Here is a 27,748-nt window from a genome sequence, read left to right as displayed (position 1 = left end):
AGTATGACCTAATCCCGCTACCACCTAAGTATCGGCTCCCTGACTTCACAAAATTCAGTGGATCAGAAGGGTCTAGCTCCATCGAGCACGTGAGCCGATACTTAGCACAGCTGGGCATGGTTTCAGCATCAGAACCGCTACGTGTGAGGTTCTTTGCCCAATCTCTCACGGGTCCAGCCTTTGGGTGGTACACCTCGCTACCCCCAAATTCAGTTCGGACATGGAAGCAGCTGGAAGAGCAGTTTCACATACAATATCATTCGAAGCTATCGAGCGGGCATTGCCGATCTAACGCAGGTTCAGCAAAGGCGAGGAGAGACGGTGTCTGAATACATTCAACGTTTCAGAACCGTCAAGAACCGATGTTATTCGGTTCATTTATCTGAGAAAGAAGCAGTCGAGCTGGCCGTGGCAGGCCTCGCAGCGCCACTCAAGGATCTGACGTTCCAAGTGGAGTACAATTCGTTGGCGCACATGGTCCGAGACTAACTTCGTATGAACAGCGCCACCCGGAATTGTACCAAGACAAGTTCAAGCGCACGATAGGCCTGGTCGACGCTGAGGAGGATGAAGACCTTGCGGAAGATCAGGAAGTCGTCGTGGCTGAATGGACTCGGACGGCAGCTCCCGTGTCCTGCAAATGGGTGAAACAACTAGGGCCTCCAAAAGGGTTTGACTTTGATTTAAGCAAAACTGAGCAGATTTTTGATTTGTTGTTGAAGGAGAAACAACTGAAGTTACCCGAAGGCCACAAAATTCCTACGTCACAAGAGATGAACGGTAGGCCATACTGCAAATGGCATCACACGTTCACCCACGCCACCAACGACCGCAAGGTGTTGCGCGCACGTATTCAAATGGCGATAGAGTCGGGCCGATTAATCTTCGGACAATTTGCCATGAAAGTAGACACACATCCGTTTCTCGGCGTCAACATGGTGGATCTCAGCCACTCCATAAGATGTGAGCCAGGTTTCTCTTTTGATGTCAACATGGCAGTGGCTTGGTAACCGCCATGGCAAGGATAAAGCAGAAAGCAGTCACTCCCGTGGCAAAGAGAAAGAGGAGGCCGATCCACGCGACCGGCCCCAACATGATAACAGACGGTACCTGACAGAGGAAGAAGTGAGAAGCGTGCGGTATCAACGACCACTCTCCGCGCACCTCCTTAACAAATATGAGCAGCAGTATGACCGACGTCGGCGCTACGACGTGGATGACGAAAGATATCGTCTGGTCCGATGCGGATGACAGGAGGTATCGTCGATATGATAGAGACGATGAAGGGTACGAGCGTCACGCTAGAGGGAAGTCAAGAGAGCAAGAAGACATGGATAGGCATTGGAACTGTCCTTTCTTTAAACACTGCTGGGACTCAGGAATAAGCCGATTGCCTACAATCGAGAACTGCCCAGAATGTAGACAGCAGAGAAAGGGAACAAATGAAGTTTCAGTGTTCAAGCGTCTAGGGCCTCTCCCACCTCAGAACAAACGAGCTGAGTCATCGCAAGATGAAGACTTTGAGGAGTCAGATGAAGAAGAAGATAGGTACCACCGGCCAAGGTGGTGCCCTGATGGACTCAGCCATTCTCAGAAGCGTAGGGTGCAATGGCTACGAAACCTGGAGGAAGCCGAGGCTCAGTACCTGTACACATTGAGGAAGGCACGGCCCGACCTGGCCGTGAAAATTCAGCAAACGCTGGAGACGGAGACGCGCCCGCCAAAGAAAGTGTGGCGCCCCAAACAGACAAAAGCCGATGCAGAGGCATCGGCTGATACAAACATGGTGTTCATACTCCCGTCAGAGTTTTGTGCTCCAAAGGACGAGGAAGTATCGGTGGCTCAATTCGACTGTGGTCCACGGCCAGTGATCTTTGAGAAGCCACGAGAGAGGAGCTACAGGCATTTGAAAGCTCTATACCTAAAAGGTTATATCGATGGGCAGCCTGTCAGCAAGATGTTGGTTGACACGGGGGCGGCAGTCAACATAATGCCGTATTCCATGCTACGACGTTTGGGACACTCCAATGACGATCTGATCAAGACCAACGTCACGTTAAGCGATTTCAACGGCCAAGCATCGAAGCAAAAGGTGTTCCGAATGTAGATCCGACCGTAGGCCGAAAAACCATACCTACCTCATTCTTCATCGTCGACCAGCAAAAGCAATTACGCTGTCCTGCTAGGAAGGGATTGGATTCACGCTAACTGTTGCATCCCATCCACAATGCACCAATGCATCATACAGTGGGATGGAGATGAAGTGGAGGTTGTTCAGGCAGATGACTCAATTGAGATCTCGCTAGCTGCCATGAATATTTGGGATGCGAACGACCAAGAGCCGCTCTCTGGAATCAATTTGGACGGTTGTGAACGCATCGAAGCTTCAAAAAACGGGGTGAGGCTGGTTTTATCCACCGGCCTGACAGAGTAGCACGATCCAAATCAGTAGGTGTACGTGGCAAGGCCGATCCCTGCGATCGGCCCCAAAAAATGAAAAGCACGAGTCTCATCTCGAGCGTGTCACGTAGCCATAGTAAAGCACCAAGAAGTTGTAAACCCTCATCAAGCATTGCAATGAAAAAGGAGGCCGATTCTAGCCATCGGCCAAAATTATCCTCGACATGCATTTTGCCTGTGTTCAGCATTGATCTAAGAAAGGATGCCTGAAGAGCCGATATCTTCAATCCATTTGAAAAAATCGGCCCGGGGGGCACTTAAACGGATAAGATACGAGGTTACGAAGTATGAAGTGGCTGTCAATGGCCAGCAGCTCAAGATATATTCCTCGAAGATGATGGACATTGGAATACCGGGGCCGATGCATAAGTAGATCGGCCGGAAAAAATATAAATTTTTAAGCACAGCCGATGTACGACCATCGACTCTAGTATAAAAAGCCGATGCACAGCCATCGACTCTAGAATTACAAGCACAAACTCGCCACATGCGCAGGCCCTACCGAAGGAAAGTTTCTAAGGCGCGGAGTGCACCAGAGACGGACGTGATCCACCTCTGCGATCTCGGCCTTGTCGTCATCATCCTTGCATGTCACCAGCTGCTTGTTCAAGGCACGTATCTCTCGCCAAGTCAGTTTTCGGCTCAGCCTTGAGGCCTTCTCGCTTCCCGTTGGGAGCGAGCAATGGAAGCTTCCTTGTCACGTATGAGCTCTTTGGTGACCCGCACCTTTTCTTCGAGATCCTTCAGCCTCCTTTCGCAAAATCTCAAGCTCAGGCAGTGGCCGGCAGAGGTGTCGGCCTTGGCATCCAAAGTTGCCTTTTTCTCGTTAAGCCGTTGACATTTGTCCGCAATATCGGCTTCAGCGGGAGTTGGGTGTGGCGTAAGTCGATTCTCCGACGAGCCAACCGCACCCTTGACTCGAAGGCGTACAACGTCACGACCGGCCGTAGCTTCAACCGCAAGCATCACCGGGACGTGAGGCTGGATTTCCTCAAGAATGTTCTTCACCTCCTCGAGTTTTCGACTAATGTCTCAATGGGTGAAGAAAGCAGAGCTTTGAGGCGTTGGAGTTGGTCGCCGATGACGCCGTGGCTCGGTTCATCACGTGCTGTGGAATGGGCCGGCTCGATAGATTCAGGGTCGAACGACAGCAAGCCTGAGAGATCACAGCCCTGACAAACAACAAAAAGCAGCATAAGTCTGCAGATCAGGGTAAGGGCAAGCTCAATAAAGGGAGCATACCTCTCCTATGACCATGGGAACAGCCGATGACGAAGCAATCGGCTGTGGCGTCTCTACCTGGGGTTTGGCCAAGGTGGAAACTTGGTCGATGTCGCCTTTGGAGGTTGTTACCTCCAGAGTTGTGGAGGGCATCAGAACTTCCTCGACATCCCCACTGGAAGTTTCTTCATTCTGCAGAAAAGATGGTGAGCCGATCTGGGCAGCAAAGCACAAGAACTAAGCTAGGAGGAGTTGGAGAGCAGTTACATTTGAAGCTTCTTGGTTCGAGGAAGGGGTTTGCTGATCCTTCTGAGCCCTCTTGGTGCATTGACTCTTTGTGCGTAAGCTTCCTTGCCCTGTTTTGATGGGAGCTTGAAGGGCAGTGGGTTCAGGGGCTGACCTTTTCTTGGAAGCCGATGGTGGCACATCTGGCTGTTGTTGCGTGGTGGTGCCCTCAGAGGTGCCCGAGCTTGAGCCTCGTCGGCTGGACTGCGTCTCCTCGCTGGTATAGTCTTCAGTAGAGGTCTGCAAGAGCAGGATTAATGGACACTGACATGCTATAAAAGCCTAGAAGGATGAATGGAACAAGATGGGGTATAGAACAGCTTACATTTAAGCTTTCCGGAGCTGGCGCAGGGTTTTTTCCCTTCAAAGTTTTCCTGGCAGCTACTTTTCTCACTGCTGTTCTCGCCCTGACTGAGGCTCGGGGGGCAGCTAGCCCTGAAGAGTCTTTACTCTTGGGAGCCGATTTTTTTGGAATCGGCTGGCTCTGCATCACAACCTTTTTAAAAGGTGGTGAGTTCTTGCAGAAGAGAACCACTGGAGCTGGTGGGAGGAATTTGAAGGGGGATCCATCATCATTGACAGGCTCTGGGCCATCTTGTTGCTGCAAAGAAACAGAGCAGGATTATAAAGCATCACGGGAAACTATTGCAAGGAAATTTGCGAGCAAGTGGTACCTGTTCTGCAGAAATATCAGCTTCAGTGTCAAGTTGTTTCAGCAATGGTCCTAGGGCTCTCCTGAAGGCATGGGTCTTCCACATTGTCCACCAGATCTCAAAGTCATCAGTCGAAGAGGTGAAGGATAGATTGTGAGGGATTGGGATGACTAGAGCATCAAAAAAGGAGTAACATCTTTGATCAGGTGATAACATCAGGCAAGTCAGCCCTGCTCTCAGTTAGATGGTGGAGAAAGAGGTGAGGAGACACCTTCCCAAGATCGAATTGCCGGCCTACTACGACCGGCTGGTAAGATTCATAGCCAGGTTTTATGATCCTGTTTGAGGTGCTCATGCCAACTGGGAGGAAGCAGGGACGGATCATGATGGAATATAACTGCCGAGTGCCGTCGTCATCGGCAAAGCCGTCTAACCCGAAGGAGACTCGGATTTTCAAAATTTTCGGACTCCCGATAAGGAAAGAAGAGAGGGTCGTCCAGTGCCCCGGTAAAAAGTTCCGAACCATCCCGATGCTTCCTTAGGGTTCAGCTTTGCTGCCCGGAAGACCGTACAAGGCTTGGCCGTAGCTGGTACGACGGATTGGCTTCCCGTTGGTGTTTGGAAAGGTGCGAGTAGCCAAAGGTGGAAAGTTAGGGATGTGGTTCTAGAAGTACAGCTTGAGCCCATAACCGAATAAACCACCAGGGGCCTCCCGTTTTAACCGTCTTTTGGGAGAATAGTTTGACGGACATCGGTTGGAGGTATCGATAGACTTCTCCTGAAACAGCTTGCCAATGCCAAGTTGGGTGCCTTTGGCAAGTTCATAGGCCAAAGAGAGATAGTTCTTGGTGGGAGCAAGGGAAGGACCACAGAATATGAAATGCTCCAACCAGAAGTTCAAGAAGGCTGTGTGTTCTTTCTCGGTTACAGGGCCCTTGGTTTTCATGTGACGTCTAAGATAGGCACCCCAGTTAGTGCACTCTTCCTTAGAGGAGAGTTTGAATGGCACCTTTGGCAGCATGAAAGCAGAGGGGTGATACGTCTCCGACGTATCGATAATTTCTTATGTTCTATGCCATATTATTGATGATACCTACATGTTTTATGCACACTTTATGTCATATTCGTGCATTTTCTGGAACTAACCTATTAACAAGATGCCGAAGTGCCGCTTGTCGTTTTCTCGCTGTTTTTGGTTTCGAAATCCTAGTAACGAAATATTCTCGGAATTGGACGAAATCAAGACCCGTGGGCCTATTTCGACACGAACCTTCCAGAAGACCGAAGAGCATACGAAGTGGGGCCACGAGGTGGCCGGACCACAAGGCGGCGCGGCCAAGGGGGCCCGCGCCGCCCGTGGTGTGGGCCCCTCGTCGCCCCGCCGACTCGCCCCTTCCGCCTACTTAAAGCCTCCGTCGCAAAACCCCCGATGCGAAAAACCACGATACGGAAAACCTTCCGGAGACGCCGCCGCCGATCCCATCTCGGGGGATTCTCGAGATCTCCTCCGGCACCTCGCCGGAGAGGGGATTCATCTCCCGGAGGACTCTACACCGCCATGGTCGCCTCCGGAGTGATGAGTGAGTAGTTCACCCCTGGACTATGGGTCCATAGCAGTAGCTAGATGGTTGTCTTCTCCTCATTGTGCTTCATTGTTGGATCTTGTGAGCTGCCTAACATGATCAAGATCATCTATCCGTAATACTCTATGTTGTGTTTGTCGGGATCCGATGGATAGAGAATACCATGTTATGTTAATTATCAAGTTATTGCATATGTGTTGTTTATGATCTTGCATGCTCTCCGTTATTAGTAGAGGCTCTTGCCAAGTTGATGCTAGTAACTCCAAGAGGGAGTATTTATGCTCGATAGTGGGTTCATGCCCGCATTGACACTCGGGACAGATGACGTAAAGTTCTAAGGTTGTGTTGTGTCGTTGCCACTAGGGATAAAACATTGATGCTATGTCCGAGGATGTAGTTATTGATTACATTACGCACCATACTTAATGCAATTGTCCGTTGCTTTGCAACTTAATACCGGAGGGGGTTCGGACGATAACCCGAAGGTGGACTTTTTAGGCATAGATGCAGTTGGATGGCGGTCTATGTACTTTGTCGTAATGCCCAATTAAATCTCACTATACTTATCATGACATGTATGTGCATTGTTATGCCCTCTCTATTTGTCAATTGCCCGACCGTAATTTGTTCACCCAACATGCTTTTATCTTATGGGAGAGACACCTCTAGTGAACTGTGGACCCCGGTCCATTCTTTAATACTCGAAATACAAATCTGCTCGCAATACTTGTTTTTACCGTTTTCTCTCGCAAACAATCATCTTCCACACAATACGGTTAATCCTTTGTTACAGACAAGCCGGTGAGATTGACAACCTCACTCGTTTCGTTGGGGCAAAGTACTTTGGTTGTGTTGTGCAGGTTCCACGTTGGCGCCGAATCCCCGGTGTTGCGCCGCACTACATCCCGCCGCCATCAACCTTCAACGTGCTTCTTGGCTCCTCCTGGTTCGATAAACCTTGGTTTCTTTCTGAGGGAAAACTTGCTGCTGTGCGCATCATACCTTCCTCTTGGGGTTGCCCAACGAACGTGTGAAATACACGCCATCAAGGGGCCGGGGGATGAAATGTCTAGGCCAGTGATCATGGCCACGTCCAGCACGGTTGGCGTCATGGGGCCATGGCCAAACATGAAGCAGTTTAGCGCGTCAGACCAAAAATAGCCGATGGTTTTCAGAAGATTTTCATGTTTCCCAAGGGGAGACAATGACAAAGACAGAGCATCGGCTATTCCTGTGGTTTCCCATTTGGTTTGGTGAGTTTTAGCTACTCTATTGTACCAAGAAACCCAGTCCTCGTAAGGGTTAGGCCAGGCTCGTAAGCAGTCGGCCCAGGAGGTTAGATCCAGGTTTTGGTTCACGAAGGGAATCCTATTGGCCTCGTGGGAAATCAAATTGGATGGATTTTCGGTGGAACGGGGACCAAGGCAAAGGGAATTTGGAAGAGAAGGATGCGGCAGTAGGATGTCTGAAACCTAAAATTAATGATGAGACCAGGCATTAATTCAGGAGTTTTGCCGTTAAATCTAACATTACGCTCAGGTGACTTGGGGCGGTTAAGGATTACCTTCAGAGCCGTAGACCGTGGCGTTGGCGCTGGATGATTCCGCCATTGGGTTCGCTGTGGAGTTTGGATTTGTGTGTCCAAGATCTAGGGTTCGCGCGATCGCGGTCCGGACCTCGTTCGATTGGAAATTTGGGGATCTGAATTTGAGCAAGGTTTGCAGTGTTACCGTTTGAGGGGGTGACTAAATTGACCTATCTCGTAATTTATCGTGAGGGACCGATGCGTTGCCATCGGCTCATTGAGCATTGACCAAGTTGACAATCGGCAGAGTCGCGATGAGGGGAAATCGGCTAAATTAGCATAAAGGAAATCGGCAAAATCAAATTAAAGGAAATTCTTCATTGATAACGGGATTTCTTACATAAAGAGCTGGTTGCCCTCAAAAGGAAGTACTAGGGGATACATTGCCCCATCTACTACTACTGATCCTATGCTAAGGATCCTATCTATGGGCCGTCGCTGCCCTCGTCGTCGCCGTCATCGCCGCTGTCGGCGCTACTCCCGGCGGGCTCGTCGTCGCTGCTGCCGCGGCCACCGGCAGGGCCCTCGTTGTCCTCGTCCTCCTCGTCAGCGTCATCGTCGCTGTCGAAGTCGCTGAGGTTCCCCGGCCAGGGGCAGAAGCGCTTGGCCGGCGGCTCATCGGAGGAGGTGTCGTCCTCCTCCTCCTTCTCCTCCTCCTCCTCCTCGGAGGAGGTGAAGTCGTCCCAGGAGAAGCGATCGTCGTCGCTCTCCTCCTCCGTTTCCCCGTCGGCGAGGAAGCGGAGGTCACTTTCCCCGTCGGTCGAGGACTTATCGTCCTCAGACCAGACGGAGAAGTCGTGGCTGGACTCGTCCCCGTCTTCTATGGCGCGGCGGATGTCGGCCTCGTGGGCCTCCTGTGGGTCCCACTCCGGCGTCGGCTCGCGGGAGGGGGAGGACTGGACGGAAAGACCCGATGAGGCAGAGGAGGAAGAAGACATGGTGGCAGAGGAGGGCTTTTGGAGTGCTAATGCGAAGGGGATGAAGAAGTGAACTGCAGGATGCGGTTAAAATAGAGGCGATATAGTGGAGATGATTCAATGCTGCAGCGGTTCCCGAAGAGGTGGTGCCAAAACCGTCAAATCATGCGGAGAAGTTGAGAAGGCAAGGTATCATGATGAAGGGATACCGTGGTGGTCCTGTTCTGCCCCGATTTGACACGACGAAGAAAGGGAAAAACAGAGTGGTTTTGGAATTACTATTGCCAAAACCAGGGGGGCATGTGTTATCGCTAGATTTTGACCGCATTGGAGTTGGGCCGTGATGAGGATGGGCTTGGAAGATTTACATCTAAGAGGAGTTTCTGAATCGGCCCTGGGGCTAGAATTTGGGCCAGCGTGCCCGTGTATCTGTAAATAATAGTAGTGTACGTGTCGGTTAGGATTAAGAAACAGAGTCTAGCTCGTACACGGTTGGGTTTACGCCCACGTTAGACAGTCTACGGACTATAAATATGCATCTAGGGTTATTGAGAAAGGAGGACAATCACGTTCACAACAAACACAAATCAGGCGCATCGCCACCCCTTATTTCGAGGGTTTCTTCCGGGTAAGCATCATGCTGCCTAGATCGCATCTTGCGATCTAGGCAGTACACGTTTATTCGATTACCTTGTGTTACTCGTGCTGAAGCGTTGTTGATGGCGAGTAGCACTATTTATCGTAGATGTTTTGGGGCTTGCATGGATGCTTTTCTCGTTCATATTTGCTTAGCAATGCCGTCCCTCGATATCTAGCTGTCCTTACACCTAAATAGGTGTAAGGGCAGCACCTTGCTTGTTCGTTACTTAGTAGATCCAATCTGTTATAGTTGCTCCTTGTTTCAAGGATTAGTTTAATATCTGCATGATTAGGCCTTATGCTGGGGTTGGATGATCCGGTAGTGCGTTAGGTGTTGTTTTACCGTTCCTACAAGGGATGTTCCGGGAATTGACTTAATGTTGGTTTTTAGGCCTCTTTTAGGGATAGTTTTCATCATCTTTCGTATCTGCTAGGCCCAACTACGCGTAGGATGTTCCGGTTATGCGGTGAAAACCCTAAACTGTCGTAGATTGGTTTAGCTTTGTTCTGATCAAGCAGGATCCCCATGTCATCGTAAATCCAACGTGAAACATGGGGCGATCGGCTCTTTGAGCCGATCCACAGGGCAACCTGAGAGCCGATCGGGCTCGTATTTAATGTTTACGTGTCTACCATGCAGGAGACTAGTTGAAGCAATCCATCACCTTCCTGACCAGGTCTAGGTCAGGTGGCACGCCCTTGCAACCGCCAGGACGTGTGCTGGGACTTTGCGGGACGACGCGAGGCGCCAGGGCCCACTAAGCGGTCGTGGGAGTCTCCCGGCTCTTCGTGTTGCTTAACCACTGCTCGCCGGTGAGTTTTGGCAGGCAACACTGCCTTACATGATTGAGATCCATCTGATGTAATCGGTGTTGTGTTTGTTGGAATCCGATGAATTGTTACATTATGATCAGTCTATCTAGATAAGTTTGTGAAGTTATTGTTGCTACAACCTTGTTGTGTTTAATGCTTGTCACTAGTGCACGAGTGGCATGATCTTAGATTTGAGCTCTATAATTATTGCTTAGATTGTATCTACAAGTTGTTTGCACATGTCTCTGTCCGGAACCCGAGGCCCCAGAGTGACAATAACTGGGATAACCGGAGGGGAAGGTTTAGATATGAGGATCACATGTTTTCACTAAGTGCTAATGCTTTGCTCCGGTGCTCTATTAAAAGGAGTACCTTAATTACCAGTAGATTCCCTTGAGGCCCCGCTGCAAACGGGCTGGTAGGACAAAAGATGTTGTGCAAGTTTCTCATTGCGAGCACGTATGACTATATATGGAAAACATGCCTACGTATAATTAATAGATCGGATGTTCTCGTCTTAATGCTATTTCAATCCTATCAATTGCCCAACCGTAATTTGTTCACCCAACACTTGTTATTGGAGAGTTACCACTAGTTTAGATAGCTGGGAACCCCGGTCCATCCGTCATCATCAAATACTCACTCGGTCCTATATGTCATTGGAAGTAGTATCAACTATTTTCTCGGTGCCATCGCCTCTGTGTTACCAAGTATCGTCGCTGTGTTACTCGTTACTATTGCTCTCATATTACTGCTGCTTTCACATCACCCCTGTTACTAGTGTTTTTCCAGGTGCAGCTGAATTGACAACTCAGTTGTTAAGGCTTATAAGTATTCTTTGTCTCCACTTGTGTCGAATCAATAAATTTGGGTTTTACTTCCCTCGAAGACTGTTGCGATCCCCTATACTTGTGGGTCATCAAGACTATTTTCTGGCGCCGTTACCGGGGAGCATAGCTCTACTCATAAGTTCACCTGGGGAGTACACTCTACCTCTCTCTCTGTTTTTATTTTATTTTGTCTTGTCTAGTTACTTTTGTCTAGTTTATTTTTGTCTTGTTTTATTTTTCTTATATACCTACAAATTCATAAAAATTTAAAAAAAACCAAAAATCTAAAAACTGTTGTTATGAAAGAACATGCTAGAACCTCTATGAAATTATTTATAGAGTATAGAGAATCATATAAGGGGAAAGTCATAAGAGGCGTGTTAAAAAAGTTGAATATAATTGCTGAAATTTTGCTTAAACGCCATGATGTAAATTGTTGCTCTGAACGAGATACTAAACATCTTAAATTCCAATGTGGCTTTAGTAAAGAAGTTTTAATTGCGAACTATCATTGGAATAACTATATTCATCTTGGATTTGAAGAAGTAGAACAATTTGTTTTATTTATGGGAGCTTCTGAAATAGAATCCTTCATGTCTAAAAATTATGAAACCTGTGTTGTTTGTAATGATCTTAAAGATTATGTCTCTTCTATCCTTGATTATTGCATAGAACATTACATCAATAATTCTTATATCATTGATTATAAAGAGAGACTCATTCATGCATAAGAATGCACTCACAATTTGCAGGAACCTGTGGAAGAAGAAACTGCTGAACCAGAAAGCTCATTAGATGAAAAAGAGGAGGAGAGTGATGAACAAAAGGAGGAAGAATGGATTAGCTACCCATGCCTACCTTCCAATGAGAGTAACTCTTTATCTCTTAAACTATATGATTGCCCTCCATGCTTACCAAAGGAGGATGAATATTATATTCCTGTGGATTCTCTTTAAATATTCCCTATGAGTAAAACTTGTGAAAATGATTATGCTACTGTTATTTATGATAATCTATGCTATTTCGAAAAATGTTATGATAATCCTTTATTTGTGGCTGATATCGAAATGCATGGTACTAAAGAGTTTCGCTTAGAAAATGTTTATGATAAAGTCGTAGATGATGGTCCTATGTTACTTGATAATATTAATTGTACCACTAATGAAAATGGGATTGGAAAGGTCTTGACTTCATCTAATAGTCCCATATCTTTTGAGATTGATCAATCATCTTGTTATATTATTAATAAAAGTGGGTTTGAAAGTTTTAATCCCATTATTTTTGAGCTTGATAAAAATTATGTGTTTGTGGATCATGAAAAACATGCTTTATGTGATAGTTATATTGTTGAGTTTATTCATGAAGCTACTGAAAATTATTATGGGAGAGGAAAATATGGTTGTAGAAATTTTCATGGTACTAAAACACCTCTCTATATGCTGAAACTTTTGAAGTTACTCTTGTTTTATCTTCCTATGCTTGTCACTTTGGTCTTTTTGAATTTATTTGTGTACAAGATTCCTATGCATAGGAAGTGGGTTATGCTCAAATGTGTTTTGAATTTTCTTCTTGATGCTCCTTTTGCTTCATTTTCTATTTTCATGTGAGCATCATTAAAATCTTCCGCGCCTAGCTGAAAGGCGTTAAAGAAAAGCATTTATGGGAGACAACCCATTATTTTATTTCTGCAATTTTTCTTTTATTTTTGAGTCAAGGTGCTGTTTACTTATGTAGAAATGCCTTTGTATCTTTATTTTATCGCATTGTTGTGCCAAGTAAAGTCTCTAATAGAAAGTTGATGCTAGATTTGGATTTCTCGCAGAGGATAGATTTTTGTTGTCCACTGTTTTGAGCTATACTAATTCCAGAAAAATGGAAACATTCTGAAAAAAGTTCATGCGTTATCCTCAGATATGTACGCAACTTTCATTAGTTTTGAGTTTTCTGATTTGAGCAACGGAAGTACCTCAAAAAAATTCATGTTTACTGGCTGTTCTGTTTTGACAGATTCTATCTCTGTTTTTTTGCATTGTCTCTTGTGGACTTTAAGTAAGGCTTTCTAGACGTGGAGAGCTGTAGCTAATGTTTTATTGAGTTCTTGCAATGTGTCACTACAGAACTAAAGTGGATTAAAGTTTTTTGAGTACTACCCCCTCTAATGAAGTTTATGAGAAGTTCGGTGTGGCAGAAGTTTTCAAGGGTCAAGAGAGAAGGGTGATATAATGTGATCAAGAAGAGTGAAGAGCCTAAGCTTGGGGATGCCCCCGTGGGTCACCCAAGCATATTTCAAGAAGACTCAAGCGTCTAAGCTTGGGGATGCCCAAGGCATCCCCTTCTTCATCAACAACCTATCAGGTCATCTCTAGTGAAACTATATTTTGATTCTTCCACATCATATGTGCTTTACTTGGAGAGACTGTGTGCTTTTATTTTTAGTTTGTTATTTTTATTTTCTGATCATATCAATATTGGATCCTAGCATTCTTGTGTGGGAGAGAGACACGCTCCGCTTTTTCATTTGAACACTTGTGTTCTTAATTTATGTTTATGGCAAAATCTGAAAGCCTCATCATTTATGTTTGGAGAGTTGCTTGGTTGATGTGTTGGTTCAGAAAATGTTGCATATGGTAGTGGTATAATGAAAAATTTGCATAATCTTGTAGATCATTGAACTTTGATAACCTGATTCTTTGCAAACGTTTTGATATATTTAGATGGTGAAGCTTGCTGGTTAATTAAGTTAAAATCAGTAGTGGATTGTTGTCTTTAATCTTGTACCGTACTACAAACTCTATAAAATTGTTGAAGGTGTAGTTGGACTTGATAGCTTTCCATGTCTAAAGGTTCATCGTAATAACTAAGTTGTGCTGAAGGTCGAGGGATCTAGCGGGGTACTTGTGCCGCCGTGAACGGCCCTCCTTGGAGTGAAATTTAATCATGCTCTTAATGTTGAACCTGCTAGTCGTTTGCAATAAGCTTGTGAGTTCTTTTTGACTAATGTTAAGCTACGATTTTTGGCACTTCCACCATCCAAATTTGATAGCCTCTTCGGTGCTGTGCATTGCCTTCTGCTCACATTGAGAGTTGTGCATACTTCGCCAGTACATCCAAACCCGTGGGAGGACTTTCTCTTGTTCTCCTACACATAAGCCCATACATCTTCCTCAAAACAGTCACCATACCTACCTACCATAGCATTTCCATAGCTGTTCCGAGATATATTGCCATGCAACTTCCATTTTACATTACATGACTTGTTGTCATTCATCATTTATATATTGCTTTGTGTGATTCTATACAGCTGATGTGTGGTTTACCCATGTTACGCTAGATCATTGCACATCTTGCTACACTGGCAGAGGCATACAGTTTTACACATCATGTTTTGTTCATTATGAGTTATTTGTACTAAAAAGTGTGTTGTCATATTAGGATGTTGCCCCTAAAGGTGAAAAGAGCCATGGAGGCCATCGAAAAGAGAAACAGAAAAGAAAAAAAAATAGAAAAAAAGGAAAAAATAGAAAAAATAAAATAAAGAAAAAGGGGGCAACATTACTATCCCTTATCCACACTTGTGCTCATGTTTCAAGCACCTGCAGTATTCATAGTCATCATTTGTGTTCATGTTTACCACCTATACTCCATGAGAGAGAGTTTTCATGTTTTACTAGTATAACTATGTGGGGAATTTACACTATAGAACTTGGGTTGTATATTCCAATGATGAGCTTCCTCAAATGTGCTCTAGGTCTTCGTGAGCAACCAAGTTGGATGCACCCCCACTAGTTCCATTGGAGAGCTTTCATACACATATAGCTCTATGTGCATCCGTTGCATGGCAATCACTACTCCTTACATAGCTTCGATTATAAGACTTCCTCTTGTCTAATGATCACTTATAGCTTTGTGAGACTTTCTTCCATTGGCCTTCCAAACCCCCATTAATGTTCTTTTTGCCATAACATCCTAGTCCCAATACCAAATGCTTGCGCTCACCGGTTGAGTAGGCTTCGAAACAGTTGATTCATGACGTTCATGTTTATTTTTACTTGACTGAATCCTTCTATGTTGTGAAAATTTACTTGATGCTTGGAATGAAGGATAGAACTCCTACACTCGGATACTTAAAACATCTTTAATGAACCTTGTACGGTTTCATGTCTTTAAAGCAATCATTCACGAAAACTTTTAACTTGTTTTACTAACTTGCTTTATTATCTCTTATATCAACTATAGACATTTGCTTTGAATGATTTGATCTCAGTTCACATGCCTTACATCATTATTGGATCAAGATTATGTTAGTAGCATGTCACTTCAGAAATTATTTTCTTTTTATCGTTTACCTACTCGAGGACGAGTAGGAACTAAGCTTGGGGATGTTTGATACGTCTCAAACGTATCTATAATTTCTGATGTTTCATGCTTGTTTTATATATCAATGTCACATGTTTTATATACACTTTATATCATTTTTATGCATTTTCCGGGACTAACCTATTAACAAGATGTCGAAGTGCCAGTTCCTGTTTTCTGCTGTTTTTGGTTCCAGAAAATTACTTCTGCGAATATTCTCGGAATTGCACGAAACAAAAGGCCAAGTCCCTATTTTTCCAGCACCGTCACGGAGTCCGAAGGAGAGACGAAGAGGAGCCACGAGGTGGCCACCTCACCTGGCGGCGCGGCCCCACCTCCTGCCGCGCCAGCCTATGAGGTGGGCCCCTCGGGCGCCCACCGACATCGCCCTTTCGCCTATATAATCCTCCCGACGTGAAAACCCTAAAGAGATCGATCATATTCCAGAAGAACTCCCGGAGCGCCGCCGCCATCGAAACCTAGTTTCGGGGGTCAGAAGGTCCTGTTCCGGCACCCTGCCGGGACGGGGATTGACCCCCGGAGCCTTCTCCATCGACGTCACCGCCTCCATCATGCTCCGTGAGTAGTTCCCCCATAGACTACGGGTTCTAGCAGTAGCTAGTTGGTACTCTCTCTCCCATGTACTTCAATACAATGATCTCATGAGCTGCCTTACATGATTGAGATCCATCTGATGTAATCGGTGTTGTGTTTGTTGGATCCGATGAATTGCTACATTATGATCAGTCTATCTATATAAGTTTGTGAAGTTATTGTTGCTGCAACCTTGTTGTGTTTAATGCTTGTCACTAGTGCACGAGTGGCATGATCTTAGATTTGAGCTCTATAATTATTGCTTAGATTGTATCTACAAGTTGTTTGCACATGTCTCTGTCCGGAACCCGAGGCCCCAGAGTGACAATAACTGGGATAACCGGAGGGGAAGGTTTAGATATGAGGATCACATGTTTTCACTAAGTGTTAATGCTTTGCTCCGGTGCTCTATTAAAATGAGTACCTTAATTACCAGTAGATTCCCTTGAGGCCCCGCTGCAAACGGGCTGGTAGGACAAAATATGTTGTGCAAGTTTCTCATTGCGAGCACGTATGACTATATATGGAAAACATGCCTACGTATAATTAATAGACTGGATGTTCTGTCTTAATGCTATTTCAATCCTATCAATTGCCCAACTGTAATTTGTTCACCCAACACTTGTTATTGGAGAGTTACCACTAGTTTAGATAACTGGGAACCCCGGTCCATCTGTCATCATCAAATACTCACTCGGTCCTATATGTCATTGAAAGTAGTATCAACTATTTTCTGGTGCCATCGCCTCTGTGTTACTGTTACTGCTGCTGTGTTACTGTTACTATTGCTCTCATATTACTGCTGCTTTCACATCACCCCTGTTACTAGTGTTTTTCCAGGTGCATCTGAATTGACAACTCAGTTGTTAAGACTTATAAGTATTCTTTGTCTCCCCTTGTGTCGAATCAATAAATTTGGGTTTTACTTCCCTCGAAGACTGTTGCGATCCCCTATACTTGTGGGTCATCAGCCCTGCATGAGGCAAGGTTCACAGGGGCGATATAAGAAATCAGAAGATTACGACGGGTCACGTGACATCGCACAAGAATAGGTAATGAGAGCCCAACCTGCCATTGCACATCAGTCTGCCCATCAAAGGTCAAATTATGTAATTGGTTTTTGATGTTGCGTGGTCGGGAAACATTTCAATATACATCACACGCAAATGTAGGTGACCCAGGTCGAACATTATCGCACTCATCTAACGAATAAACCCTAACTCATCAAGACGAGAGAAGTCTCGGTCTCTCCGCGTTTTAGTTATAAGCGTGAACTTTTTCCCACATTTTAATATGCAAATGCATAAATTCTACATCTACCGCTTACATAGTCCTTAATATTGGGATGTTACAAAATCCTTCACAAAGAGTGTGTGGATAAGAATCTAACAAGTTGCCACTGCCTTTGAATCATTTGACTTCGTTTTCAACCTTCCCTTGGCGCTTGTTGGTCTTGGCCACACAAATAAGTTATCTATTTCTTTGGGAAAGAGGAATCAAGATATTGTCAATGTGATGGCGCACACTTGTTGGATTGGTAAAGGATAAAATGCAGTATATGAGGTCTCATGGATGAAAAGGATTTTTGCGAAGGTGACATTGTAATGCAAGAAAAATGGCATTGAAGTTCCTTCACCGGAGGAAAATTATGTGGCTCATAAAAGATCACATCGGTATTACGAAATACAAACAAATGATGGTCATTATAGAATTGAATTGTATCTTGGTGTTGTTGATCAAATTATTTAAGAGCTCGATAGTCGTTTTGACGAGCTTAACATGGATTTTCTAATTTGCAGGTATGGCATTAAATCCCGTGAATTCATTTGCTTTTTATGACGCACAAAAGATAACGTGACATTCTACCCCAATGACATATCAAGCCCGGAGTTGATAATATTTGAACTCCATCTTAAAATGTTTGTTGGTGATATGGGAAAAGCTGATAGTTTAAATGTATCAATTTTATGGTGAGCTCTCTATTTTTCTTATTGTAACAAAAAAACATTTGTTTATAATTTGGTTTACATATTTTTCAAATTGATACTGCTTTTACCCGTGGCTACATCGAATGTTCGAAGAGTATTTTTTTGCAATGGGTCAAGTGAAAAATAAGTTAAGAAATAGTATGGGTGATGAGATTTTGGACTGTTGCTTCGTGACATTTATCGAGGCAGAGGTGCTCTTGAAAGTTGACAACCACTATTGGTTATATATAGTACTATTTATTTGGCAAACTTCTACAGTATTACAAATGCGAAAGCCCCTAAAGCGTGTCCACCCTCCAAATATTTCCGGCGGCCGCCGCTGAAGGAGATCGCTGAGCCTTCTCGCCCGGGCCTTGACTGTACCAGACCACGATTAAGACACCCCCTTGATGCTTTGTTAGACGTAGTTTTGGCAAAAGTTCCGTATTCCATGGAAATCGGGCAATTTCTGGCAGGCTTGTGCTTGGCACATGTGCAACTTGAAAACTTATCACAGGCTCTGCAACTACCTCTGAACTCTAAAGCCGGAAACAGTGCTGGCAAACGCGCCGTACTTGGCCGGCGCAATGTTGCCGCCCGCACGCCGGATCACCGATGCGCCGTCCCTTGAACGTCAAGCTTCTGCATTGCCGTGGCCGTGGCACTCATCACACAAGGCGCGTGCGTGCACGTCGGACGCCGAAATTAACCAACGAGGATGCACTGCGACGTCCGATGAGCTCGATTAGCCGATGCGTGAAGCAGACGCGTTCCTCCGATCCCGTCCCGTGCACGCGAGGAGCGTTTCCGTCGCTCTTGTCTCCGGCGATCGAGCGACTTCCATTTCGTATAGCCGGACAGACATGCCGCCGGCACGCCAACCTACTTGCGATTTGTACTCTAGCTCGATCGGGTCCGAGATCTGTTGAGTGCGGCGACGGAGCTTCGGATCCGTACATGGCGGGAAGCCATCCATAGGGGGAGTGTATTATGAGCAGGACGTCACGGTTTCTTCGTGTAATGGCGACGTGTGTGCTGTTCCAATTTCGTAGTACTCGCTCCATCTCATCAAAGTTATCTCTGGATATATCAAAATTTTGATGAAGTGCATATACAATCTTCCCGGGATAATAAGTTAGGGGTTTCCTTTGGAAAAACTTCTAATCAAGTAGCCGACTCGATTATAATGTTAAAGGCTGTAGAAAATGAAAGGGAGTGTACTATTCTAGAGCGGAAAAAAAGAACTAGTGACGATGATCCACATAATCTGTTTGTTTCTAAAGTTTCGGGGCTATGTGAAGATTTGACCGAAGAAGAGACGTTTGGCTTGGAAGATCATACGGATCATTTTTGCCAAGAGGCGAAATCTGGCCATGCTCGTAGTAAGAGGTTTATTAAAGTTGAACAACCTAAGGTAAGACGTAGTGCACGAATTAAAAAGAACCAAAAGAAAAAATCTTAAAATGAAAGCTTTAGTCTGGAATAGTGAAGGTTTGCGAGATCCGAGTAAACATCTTTTTATTAAAGAGACAATAAGAGAAGAAAATTTAGATATTGTTGCTTTTTTGGAGACAGGGAGGTCAAACTTTGCGACTCCTTTCTTAAGGGATATAGCAGGAGGACGTAATTTTGTTTGGTATTGTTTACCGCCACATGGCAGAACCGGAGGCATCCTAGTTGGGGTTAATGCAGATATTCTAACCGTTCGAGATGTTGATGCGGGAGAGTTTTGCGTTAAGCTACATATACGATGCAAATTGGATGGTTTTGAATGGATATTCATGGCAGTTTACGGAGCTGCTCAGGATGTTCAGAAACCACCTTTCTTGGCGGAACTTGTCCGTATGTGTGAGAACCAAACTTTGCCTATGCTGATTGCGGGGGACTTTAACATTATTAGGTCGCCTCATGAGAAGAATAATAATAATTATAATGCCCGATGGCCTTTTGTTTTTAATACTATTATTGAAAGTTTAAATCTCCGAGAAATTGTTCTCTCAGGGCGTCAATACACGTGGGCAAGTAGAAGAGAAATTCCAACATACGAAAAACTAGACCGAGTGCTAGCTAGTGTGGATTGGGAGCAGAAATTTCTCTTGTTTCAGTACGAGCACTTACACGTACGGGTTCTGATCATACTCTCCTCCTTATTGACTCTGGTGAAGAAGCTCACCTTGGCAATAAGGCTATTTTTCCTTTTGAACTATCTTGGTTGAGCGATGATGGTTTTCATGATATGATTAAAAGAGAATGGGGTGCGGTTGTTCGGGGAAATAGCCCTATTGAAATATGGCAAAACAAAATTAGACACTTAAGACGATTCTTAAGGGGTTGGGCCAAAAATCGGAGCGGGGTGTATAAAAAAGAAAAAGAGAGATTAATGGCACTTATTGATGCGCTAGACATTAAGGCGGAAACGGTTCCCCTGGTGGCAGCCGAGTGTGCTGCCCTACGAAAGGCTAATGATAGCCTAGCTAAACTCAGACGTGACGAGGAAGCTAAATGGGCCCAACGCTCAAAAGTTACAAGAAGGGGGAAATAATACGAGATATTTTCACCTGATTGCTAATGGAAAACATAGGAAGAAGAAGATTTTTCAGTTAGAGCAAGACGAAGGGACAATCGTTGGTGAGGAAAATCTTAAAGTTTTCATCATCGAGTACTATAAGAAACTATTTGGGGAACCAACAAAAAACAATTTTTATATGAGAGAAGATATTTTTGCGGATATACCCCAGATCTCCCCTGAGGAAAACTCTTTCCTCACATCTAAGTTCACCGAGGAAGAAGTATCTGAAGCAATTTCTCAAATGGAACACAACAAAGCTCCTGGACCAGACGGGTTTCCAGCCGAGTTTTACAAGCACTTCTGGGAAACTATTAAGCACGATCTCATGAACCTTTTTACGCAATTACAACAAGGCGATCTCGAGTTATATAAGCTTAACTTTGGGGTTATTACTTTAATACCTAAGAAAGAAGACGCTGTCCAGATCCAACAGTATAGGCCTATATGCTTACTAAATGTGAGTTTCAAGATTTTCACCAAGGTAGGTACAAATAGAATAACCGGGATAGCCCACAAGGTTATTAAGCCTACACAATCTGCTTTTATGCCGGGACGACATATACTTGAAGGAGTAGTTGTCCTTCACGAGACCATTCATGAACTACACAAGAAGAAAATAGATGGGGTCCTTTTCAAAATTGATTTTGAAAAGGCCTATGATAAAGTTAATTGGCCTTTCCTTCAACAAACTATGCGTATGAAAGGATTTTCCCCTATTTGGTGTAAGTTAGTGGCTAATTTTGTTCAGGGAGGATCAGTGGGGGTAAAGGTTAATGACGACATTGGCCATTACTTCCAGACTAGGAAGGGGTTGAGGCAAGGCGATCCTCTATCACCTATCCTATTCAATATAGTTGTTGATATGCTGGCAATCCTAATTGCAAGAGCAAAAGAGGATGGTCAGGTAGGTGGTCTTATCCCACACTTAGTTGAGGGGGAGTATCCATTCTACAATATGCAGACGATACTATTCTCTTCATGGAACATGACCTTCGGAAGGCTGTTAACATGAAGTTAATCCTTTGCATCTTTGAGCAACCTGTCCGGACTTAAGATCAATTTTCATAAGAGTGAGATTTTCTGTTTTGGAAAGGCGAAGGATGTGGAGAACCAATATAAGCAAATCCTTGGTTGTGAAGCTGGTTCTCTCCCCTTTTGTTACCTGGGGATCCCGGTCCATTATAGAAAACTTCTCAATAGGGAATGGAATCCAGTAGAGAACCGCTTTGAACGAAAGTTGGGTTGTCGGCAAGGCAAGCTACTCTCATACGGAGATAGACTTGTACTTATTAATTCCGTCCTAACCAGCCTACCGATGTTTATGTTATCTTTTCTTGAAATACCTAAAGGGGTAAAGAAAAGATTAGACTTCTAGAGGTCAAGGTTTTTTTTAGCAAAATGATGAGCATAGGCGTAAATATCGGCTGACTAGATGGAACATTATTTGTCGACTTAAAGATCAAGGGGGTCTCGGGGTGGAGGTGTTAGATCTCAAAAACAAATGCCTACTCAGTAAGTGGCTATTTAAACTCTTAAATGAGGATGGAGTATGGCAGGAGTTGCTGCATAATAAATATCTCCGGACTAAAACGCTGTCACAAGTGACAACAAAACCCACCGATTCTCCTTTTTCGAAGGGGCTCATAGGAGTTAAGGATGACTTTTTCTCTCGCGGCTCTTTCAAAGTTGGTAATGGTCAGAATACACACTTTTGGGAGGACATATGGTTAGGTGACCAACCGCTAGCTAAGCAATACCCTTCGTTGTATAACATTGTCCGCCGGAGAAACGTTCTGGTTTCAGATGTTCTAACGAGTAATCCTCTGAATATCGAATTCAGGAGAACTTTATCTACTGATAAATGGGAGGTTTGGTTACTACTACTTCAGCGCCTAATCAGGGTTAACTTGACGGAAGACCCGGATGTTTTTGTCTAGAAATTAACTACCAATGGTGTTTTTTCGGTCAAATCAATGTACACAGACATGATGAATGGTCATACGGTTTTCTTGCGCAAATATCTTTGGAAAATAAAGATACCGCTCAAGATTAAGATTTTCATGTGGTTCCTTTATAAAAAAGTAATTCTCACAAAAGATAATCTCGCAAAAAGAAATTGAAATGGGTGTAAGAATTGTGTTTTCTGTGGCTCTAATGAAACCATAAACCACTTATTTTTCGATTGTCCCTTCGCAAAGCTAATCTGGAGAACAATCCAAGTATACTTTTAATATCCCTCCACCGGCCAATGTTACAAATATGTTTGGAAATTGGCTAAATGGTGTTGATAAAATATCTAAAGCACAGATTCGAACGGGTATTTGTGCTTTGATGTGGGCTATATGGAATTGCCGCAATGATATTGTCTTTAACAGAAGTTCAAATGCTAAATTTTTACAGGTTATCCGTATGGTTACGCACTGGATCCACGAATGGTCATACCTACTACCGGAGGCTCAGCGTGCGCATATGGATTCTGGATGCAGCCGTCTGAAGACGGTTGCTCGGGATATCTACAACCAAGGTGGCTGGCAGCCTATTAAGAGATTGCAACTTGCATAATTATATTTCCTTTCTATTTTCCGTTGGTTAAGTTTTACGTACACCTTATGTGTCTCTTGAGTTGTATAACTTCTGAATATTAAACAATGCAATAAAACAGCTGTGTGCATCTATTGATGCAGAGGCTCGGGCGATGCTCCCATTTCTAAAAAAAATGGGATAAAGGACAAGGTAACAGGTGTCCATGTATAATCCGCACGTGCTCTATCTATGGTCCGTCCATGTATTCAAACTTTCAAATACGAGTAAACTTGCAGCATAATCGACAACAGCAACTCTTGCCGCCAAACAACACCATGTCAGCTACCAACAGCCGATGCGACCCCCATTTGGTTCGCGTGTTCGAATAGATCGCCGCAGACAAAATACATGCCCCAACGTGGCAATATAGTTGGCCGTCGGGCTAATCCCCAGGACCCATATACAACCTAAAATTTAGCTCGATCGGACCCATATCCACCCGACAGCGGAGCCTCCTGCGTCTACATGTCCACATACTCGGGCCAACAAATTCTTGTGGTCATGCATGTTAAATGGAAACAGTGTCACGGTCATCGTCCCCACGCGCAAAATCTCCACTCCAGTCCACTATGGGACCACCAAGCCCTAGGGCACCATCGCTTTGAAGCGTTGATTCAAGAAGAACGATCATGCGGCGTTGTCAAGACACCATTGAGCTCCCGATGTTGCGCCATTCCGCCTCACCGCACCAGGAGAGTGCAGATAACACATCAATGTGACGGTGGCGGTAGCGTGCATGTTCTGGGAGGCCGGAGCTCCCATGGTGACGTGGGCATTATCCTTCGGGTAACTGTTATTGCCCTATCTTGTACGGTCCAACTGGAGGCCCATGAAGACACCCGATGGCAAGGTGGGCCACTACGTCGGTGCCGAAGAAGATTCCTTAAAGAACAAGGCGAAGAGACGAAGAATACAAGGAAAGTCTAGAGATAGGGGCCTTTGTAACCTAGTCGTACCCGGACAGATCTCTCGAGACCTGGCTCCCTATATAAGGGCCAGGAGAGGGGCTGCCGAGGGACACAATCAATCTTAGCAACTTTAGCCACCGTAAATCCAGAGCTAGGTTTCCGTAGTACTTAGCCTCTCGACGAGATCACAACCGAAACCTTCGGCACTCCATTGTAACCCGATATTTTCATAATCAAGATCAGACAGGCAGGACTTAAGGGTTTTACCTCATCGAGGGCCCCGAACCTGGGTAAATCACTCTCCCCGCTTGTTTGATAACCGATGTCTCGTGTCAGCCTACAGGATTCCATCTACCCTAAGCCCCAAACGGAGGGCATTGCCGAGGAGTACCCTCGACAATTGGCGCCGTCTGTGGGAACCCTGTTGGCACAAGATCCCTCATCGGCAGATCCAACCATGTCGTCGGCAGCTTCGTCGACGCCATCATCATCGCCAATCTTGGGAAGTCCGATCCGATTCGGCTCCTATGAGTTCACCCCGCACAGTGACTCTTCTCGCCCGACTTTTTCGGGTCTTCAAGGAAACATGGAGATGACGTTCGGGAGCGTCCACTACAACGTCAACGCGGAAGGAGTCCTTCGTCTGCTGGAACCGTTCGCCCCCAGATCGGCAAGGAAGTCGCCCCCATCGGCCGCAGGGTCAATCATGTCATCATCTATCGACCTTTCGGCTGGCCTGACAGACTCGACGAATGCATCCTCGCCATCAACCCCTCGATCGACGTCTTCGATGTCGGTTGGATCCGATAACCCCGTACCATCGGAGATGACCTCGTACTATTGCCTGAACTGCGACACCAGGCACGGGTTGGGATCGAGTGACACACCGTTCATCTGCAATGCCCAGTATTCATCGGGAGAGGACAGTGTCGACAGCGTTGTCAAGGAGGTCACCTGGAAAACGGCGCACCACCAAGTCTATGCCGCCAATAACACAGGAAACGCAAGGAACGGGGGAGGTGGAGATCACACCCCTCGCTCCAGCAGACGACATAGCTTTGAAAACAGTGCCAGTAACAATAATAGCGATTACACCATCGCGGAGGAAGAATGGGCAGCAGCCAGGGCAGCCGTACTTAATAACACACCGCTTCCTGCCGGAACTTCGGTTGGAGCCCTCAATGCTTATCGCTCCATCTTGGAGAAAAATCGGGAGCGACTATCGAATGAGCAGGCCACCCTCGAAAGACGTCTGTTCGCGGCAGAACAATCCAGTGAACGACGAAGGGGCTCGCGAGGAAGTGCTTCCTGAAGCAGCCAAGGTGCGGGGAAGCATCGATCAAGGCTATCCAGACTTTCGGATGACGATGCTAGGGAAATAACGTCAAACCTATCCAAGTCCTTCATGACCACGGACACTGCGGGTATGTTAAGGCCGAAAACCGTTGAGGGGGCAACTGCCAACCTCGCGGCGTACCTCATCAACCAACGACCCGAAGGTTCTATGGCTAAAGCTCATCGGGGCGCCCTCGAAAGCCTCACAATCCTGGGAGACAATCTGGTTCCACGGAAGGAAAAGACCACGCTCCAAGCCAGCGGCTCAAAACATCGCTCAAGGGATTCCCGAGACGAAATCACCCAGAGTAGAATCGACAAATCTAGGCGACGACGAGCCGCAAGGGAGGAGTACGATAGCGATGCCTCAGAAGAAAGCCAGGAGTACGACGGCGAGTTGAGGGGAGCTGACTGTTTGAGCTAGAAGATCCGTGAGATGATGCCACCCAAAAAGTTCAAACCTACCCCTACTGACGCCGCTAAGTATGATAGACAGCAGGAGCCGAGGTCATAGATAGACGATTACTTGCAGACTGTGATCCTACACAAAGGAAATCAGATAGCAGCAATGCAGTCCTTGCAACTTTACCTGAAAGATTCGGCACGGGCCTGGTTGAGAGGCCTGCCAAAGGGTTCCATCAAATCATGGGATGACCTGGTGGACGCTTTCGTTGCAAACTTCCAAGCAACATACAAGAGGCCTGTTGGGATCGAGGAATTACGGCATTGCCAGCAAAAGCCGAAGGAGTCGATGCGTGCATACATCGGGAGATTCACTAAACTCCTGAACGCTGCCGAAGATGTTTCCGTCGACAGAGCAATCGATGCCTTTAGCGATGGCATCCGACGTGAAACCTACATAGAGGAACTTGGGCGCAAGAAGCCGAAGACCATAACCAAGTTAATGGAAATTGCCAACAGCTGGGCTGATGGCGAAGACAACGTGCGAAGGCCACGACAACGCAGTGACGACGAGGACGACGACCAGCCGAGGCACGATTCGGGTGGTCGCAGGGATCGTCGTAAGAAAAGGAAAGACCGCAGTTACGATGACAACAACCTGGTAGCCGCGGGATATTCCGATCGACAAGATGATCGGTATGATGACAGGCGAGACGATCGACAGGACGGCAACCGGAGCAACTCTGGGAACCGTGGCAACTACAAACCGCGACCTCAGAGGACCCCCGAGTTACCCTTCGCCGAGCAGATAAACGCTCCTTGCTACCTACTTGCATACATCGATTCTAAAGATAACAAGAAAAAGTCAAGTCAACTGCTGATGCGTGCAGTTAACACATGTCCGTTGGGAACCCCAAGAGGAAGGTGTGATGCGTACAGTAGCAAGTTTTCCCTCAGTAAGAAACCAAGGTTTATCGAACCAGGAGGAGCCAAGAAGCACGTTGAAGGTTGATGGCGGCGAAGTGTAGTGCGGCGCAACACCAGGGATTCCGGCGCCAACGTGGAACCTGCACAACACAATCAAAGTACTTTGCCCCAACGTAACAGCGAGGTTGTCAATCTCACCGGCTTGCTGTAAACAAAAGATTAATTGTATAGTGTGGAAGATGATGTTTGTTTGCGAAGAACAGTAAATAACAAGTATTGCAGTAGATTGTATTTCAGATGTAAAGAATGGACCGGGGTCCACAGTTCACTAGTGGTGTCTCTCCCATAAGATAAATAGCATGTTGGGTGAACAAATTACAGCTTGGGCAATTGACAAATAAAGAAGGCATAACAATGCACATACATATATCATGATGAGTACTATGAGATTTAATCGTGGCATTACGACAAAGTACATAGACCGCTATCCAAGCATGCATCTATGCCTAAAAAGTCCACTTTCAGGTTATCATCCGAACCCCTTCCGGTATTAAGTTGCAAACAACAGTACAATTGCATTAAGTATGGTGCGTAATGTAATCAACACAAATATCCTTAGACAAAGCATTGATGTTTTATCCCTAGTGGCAACAAGACATCCACAACCTTAGAACTTTCTCGTCATCGTCCCGCATTCAATGGAGGCATGAACCCACTATCGAGCATAAATACTCCCTCTTGGAGTTACAAGTATCAACTTGGCCAGAGCCTCTACTAGCAACGGAGAGCATGCAAGAACATAAACAACATATATGATAGATTGATAATCAACTTGACATAGTCTTCAATATTCATCGGATCCCAACAAACACAACATGTAGCATTACAGATAGATGATCTTGATCATGATAGGCAGCTCACAAGATCTAACATGATAGCACAATGAGGAGAAGACAACCATCTAGCTACTGCTATGGACCCATAGTCCAGTGGTGAACTACTCACACATCGATCCGGAGGCGATCATGGCGATGAAGAGCCCTCCGGGAGATGATTCCCCTCTCCGGCAGGGTGCCGGAGGCGATCTCCCGAATCCCCCGAGATGGGATTGGCGGCGGCGG

Source organism: Lolium rigidum, chromosome 4 (assembly GCF_022539505.1).
Source record: "Lolium rigidum isolate FL_2022 chromosome 4, APGP_CSIRO_Lrig_0.1, whole genome shotgun sequence".
In the NCBI taxonomy this organism is placed as follows: domain Eukaryota; kingdom Viridiplantae; phylum Streptophyta; class Magnoliopsida; order Poales; family Poaceae; genus Lolium; species Lolium rigidum.
Note: the sequence above shows the minus strand (reverse complement) of the source record.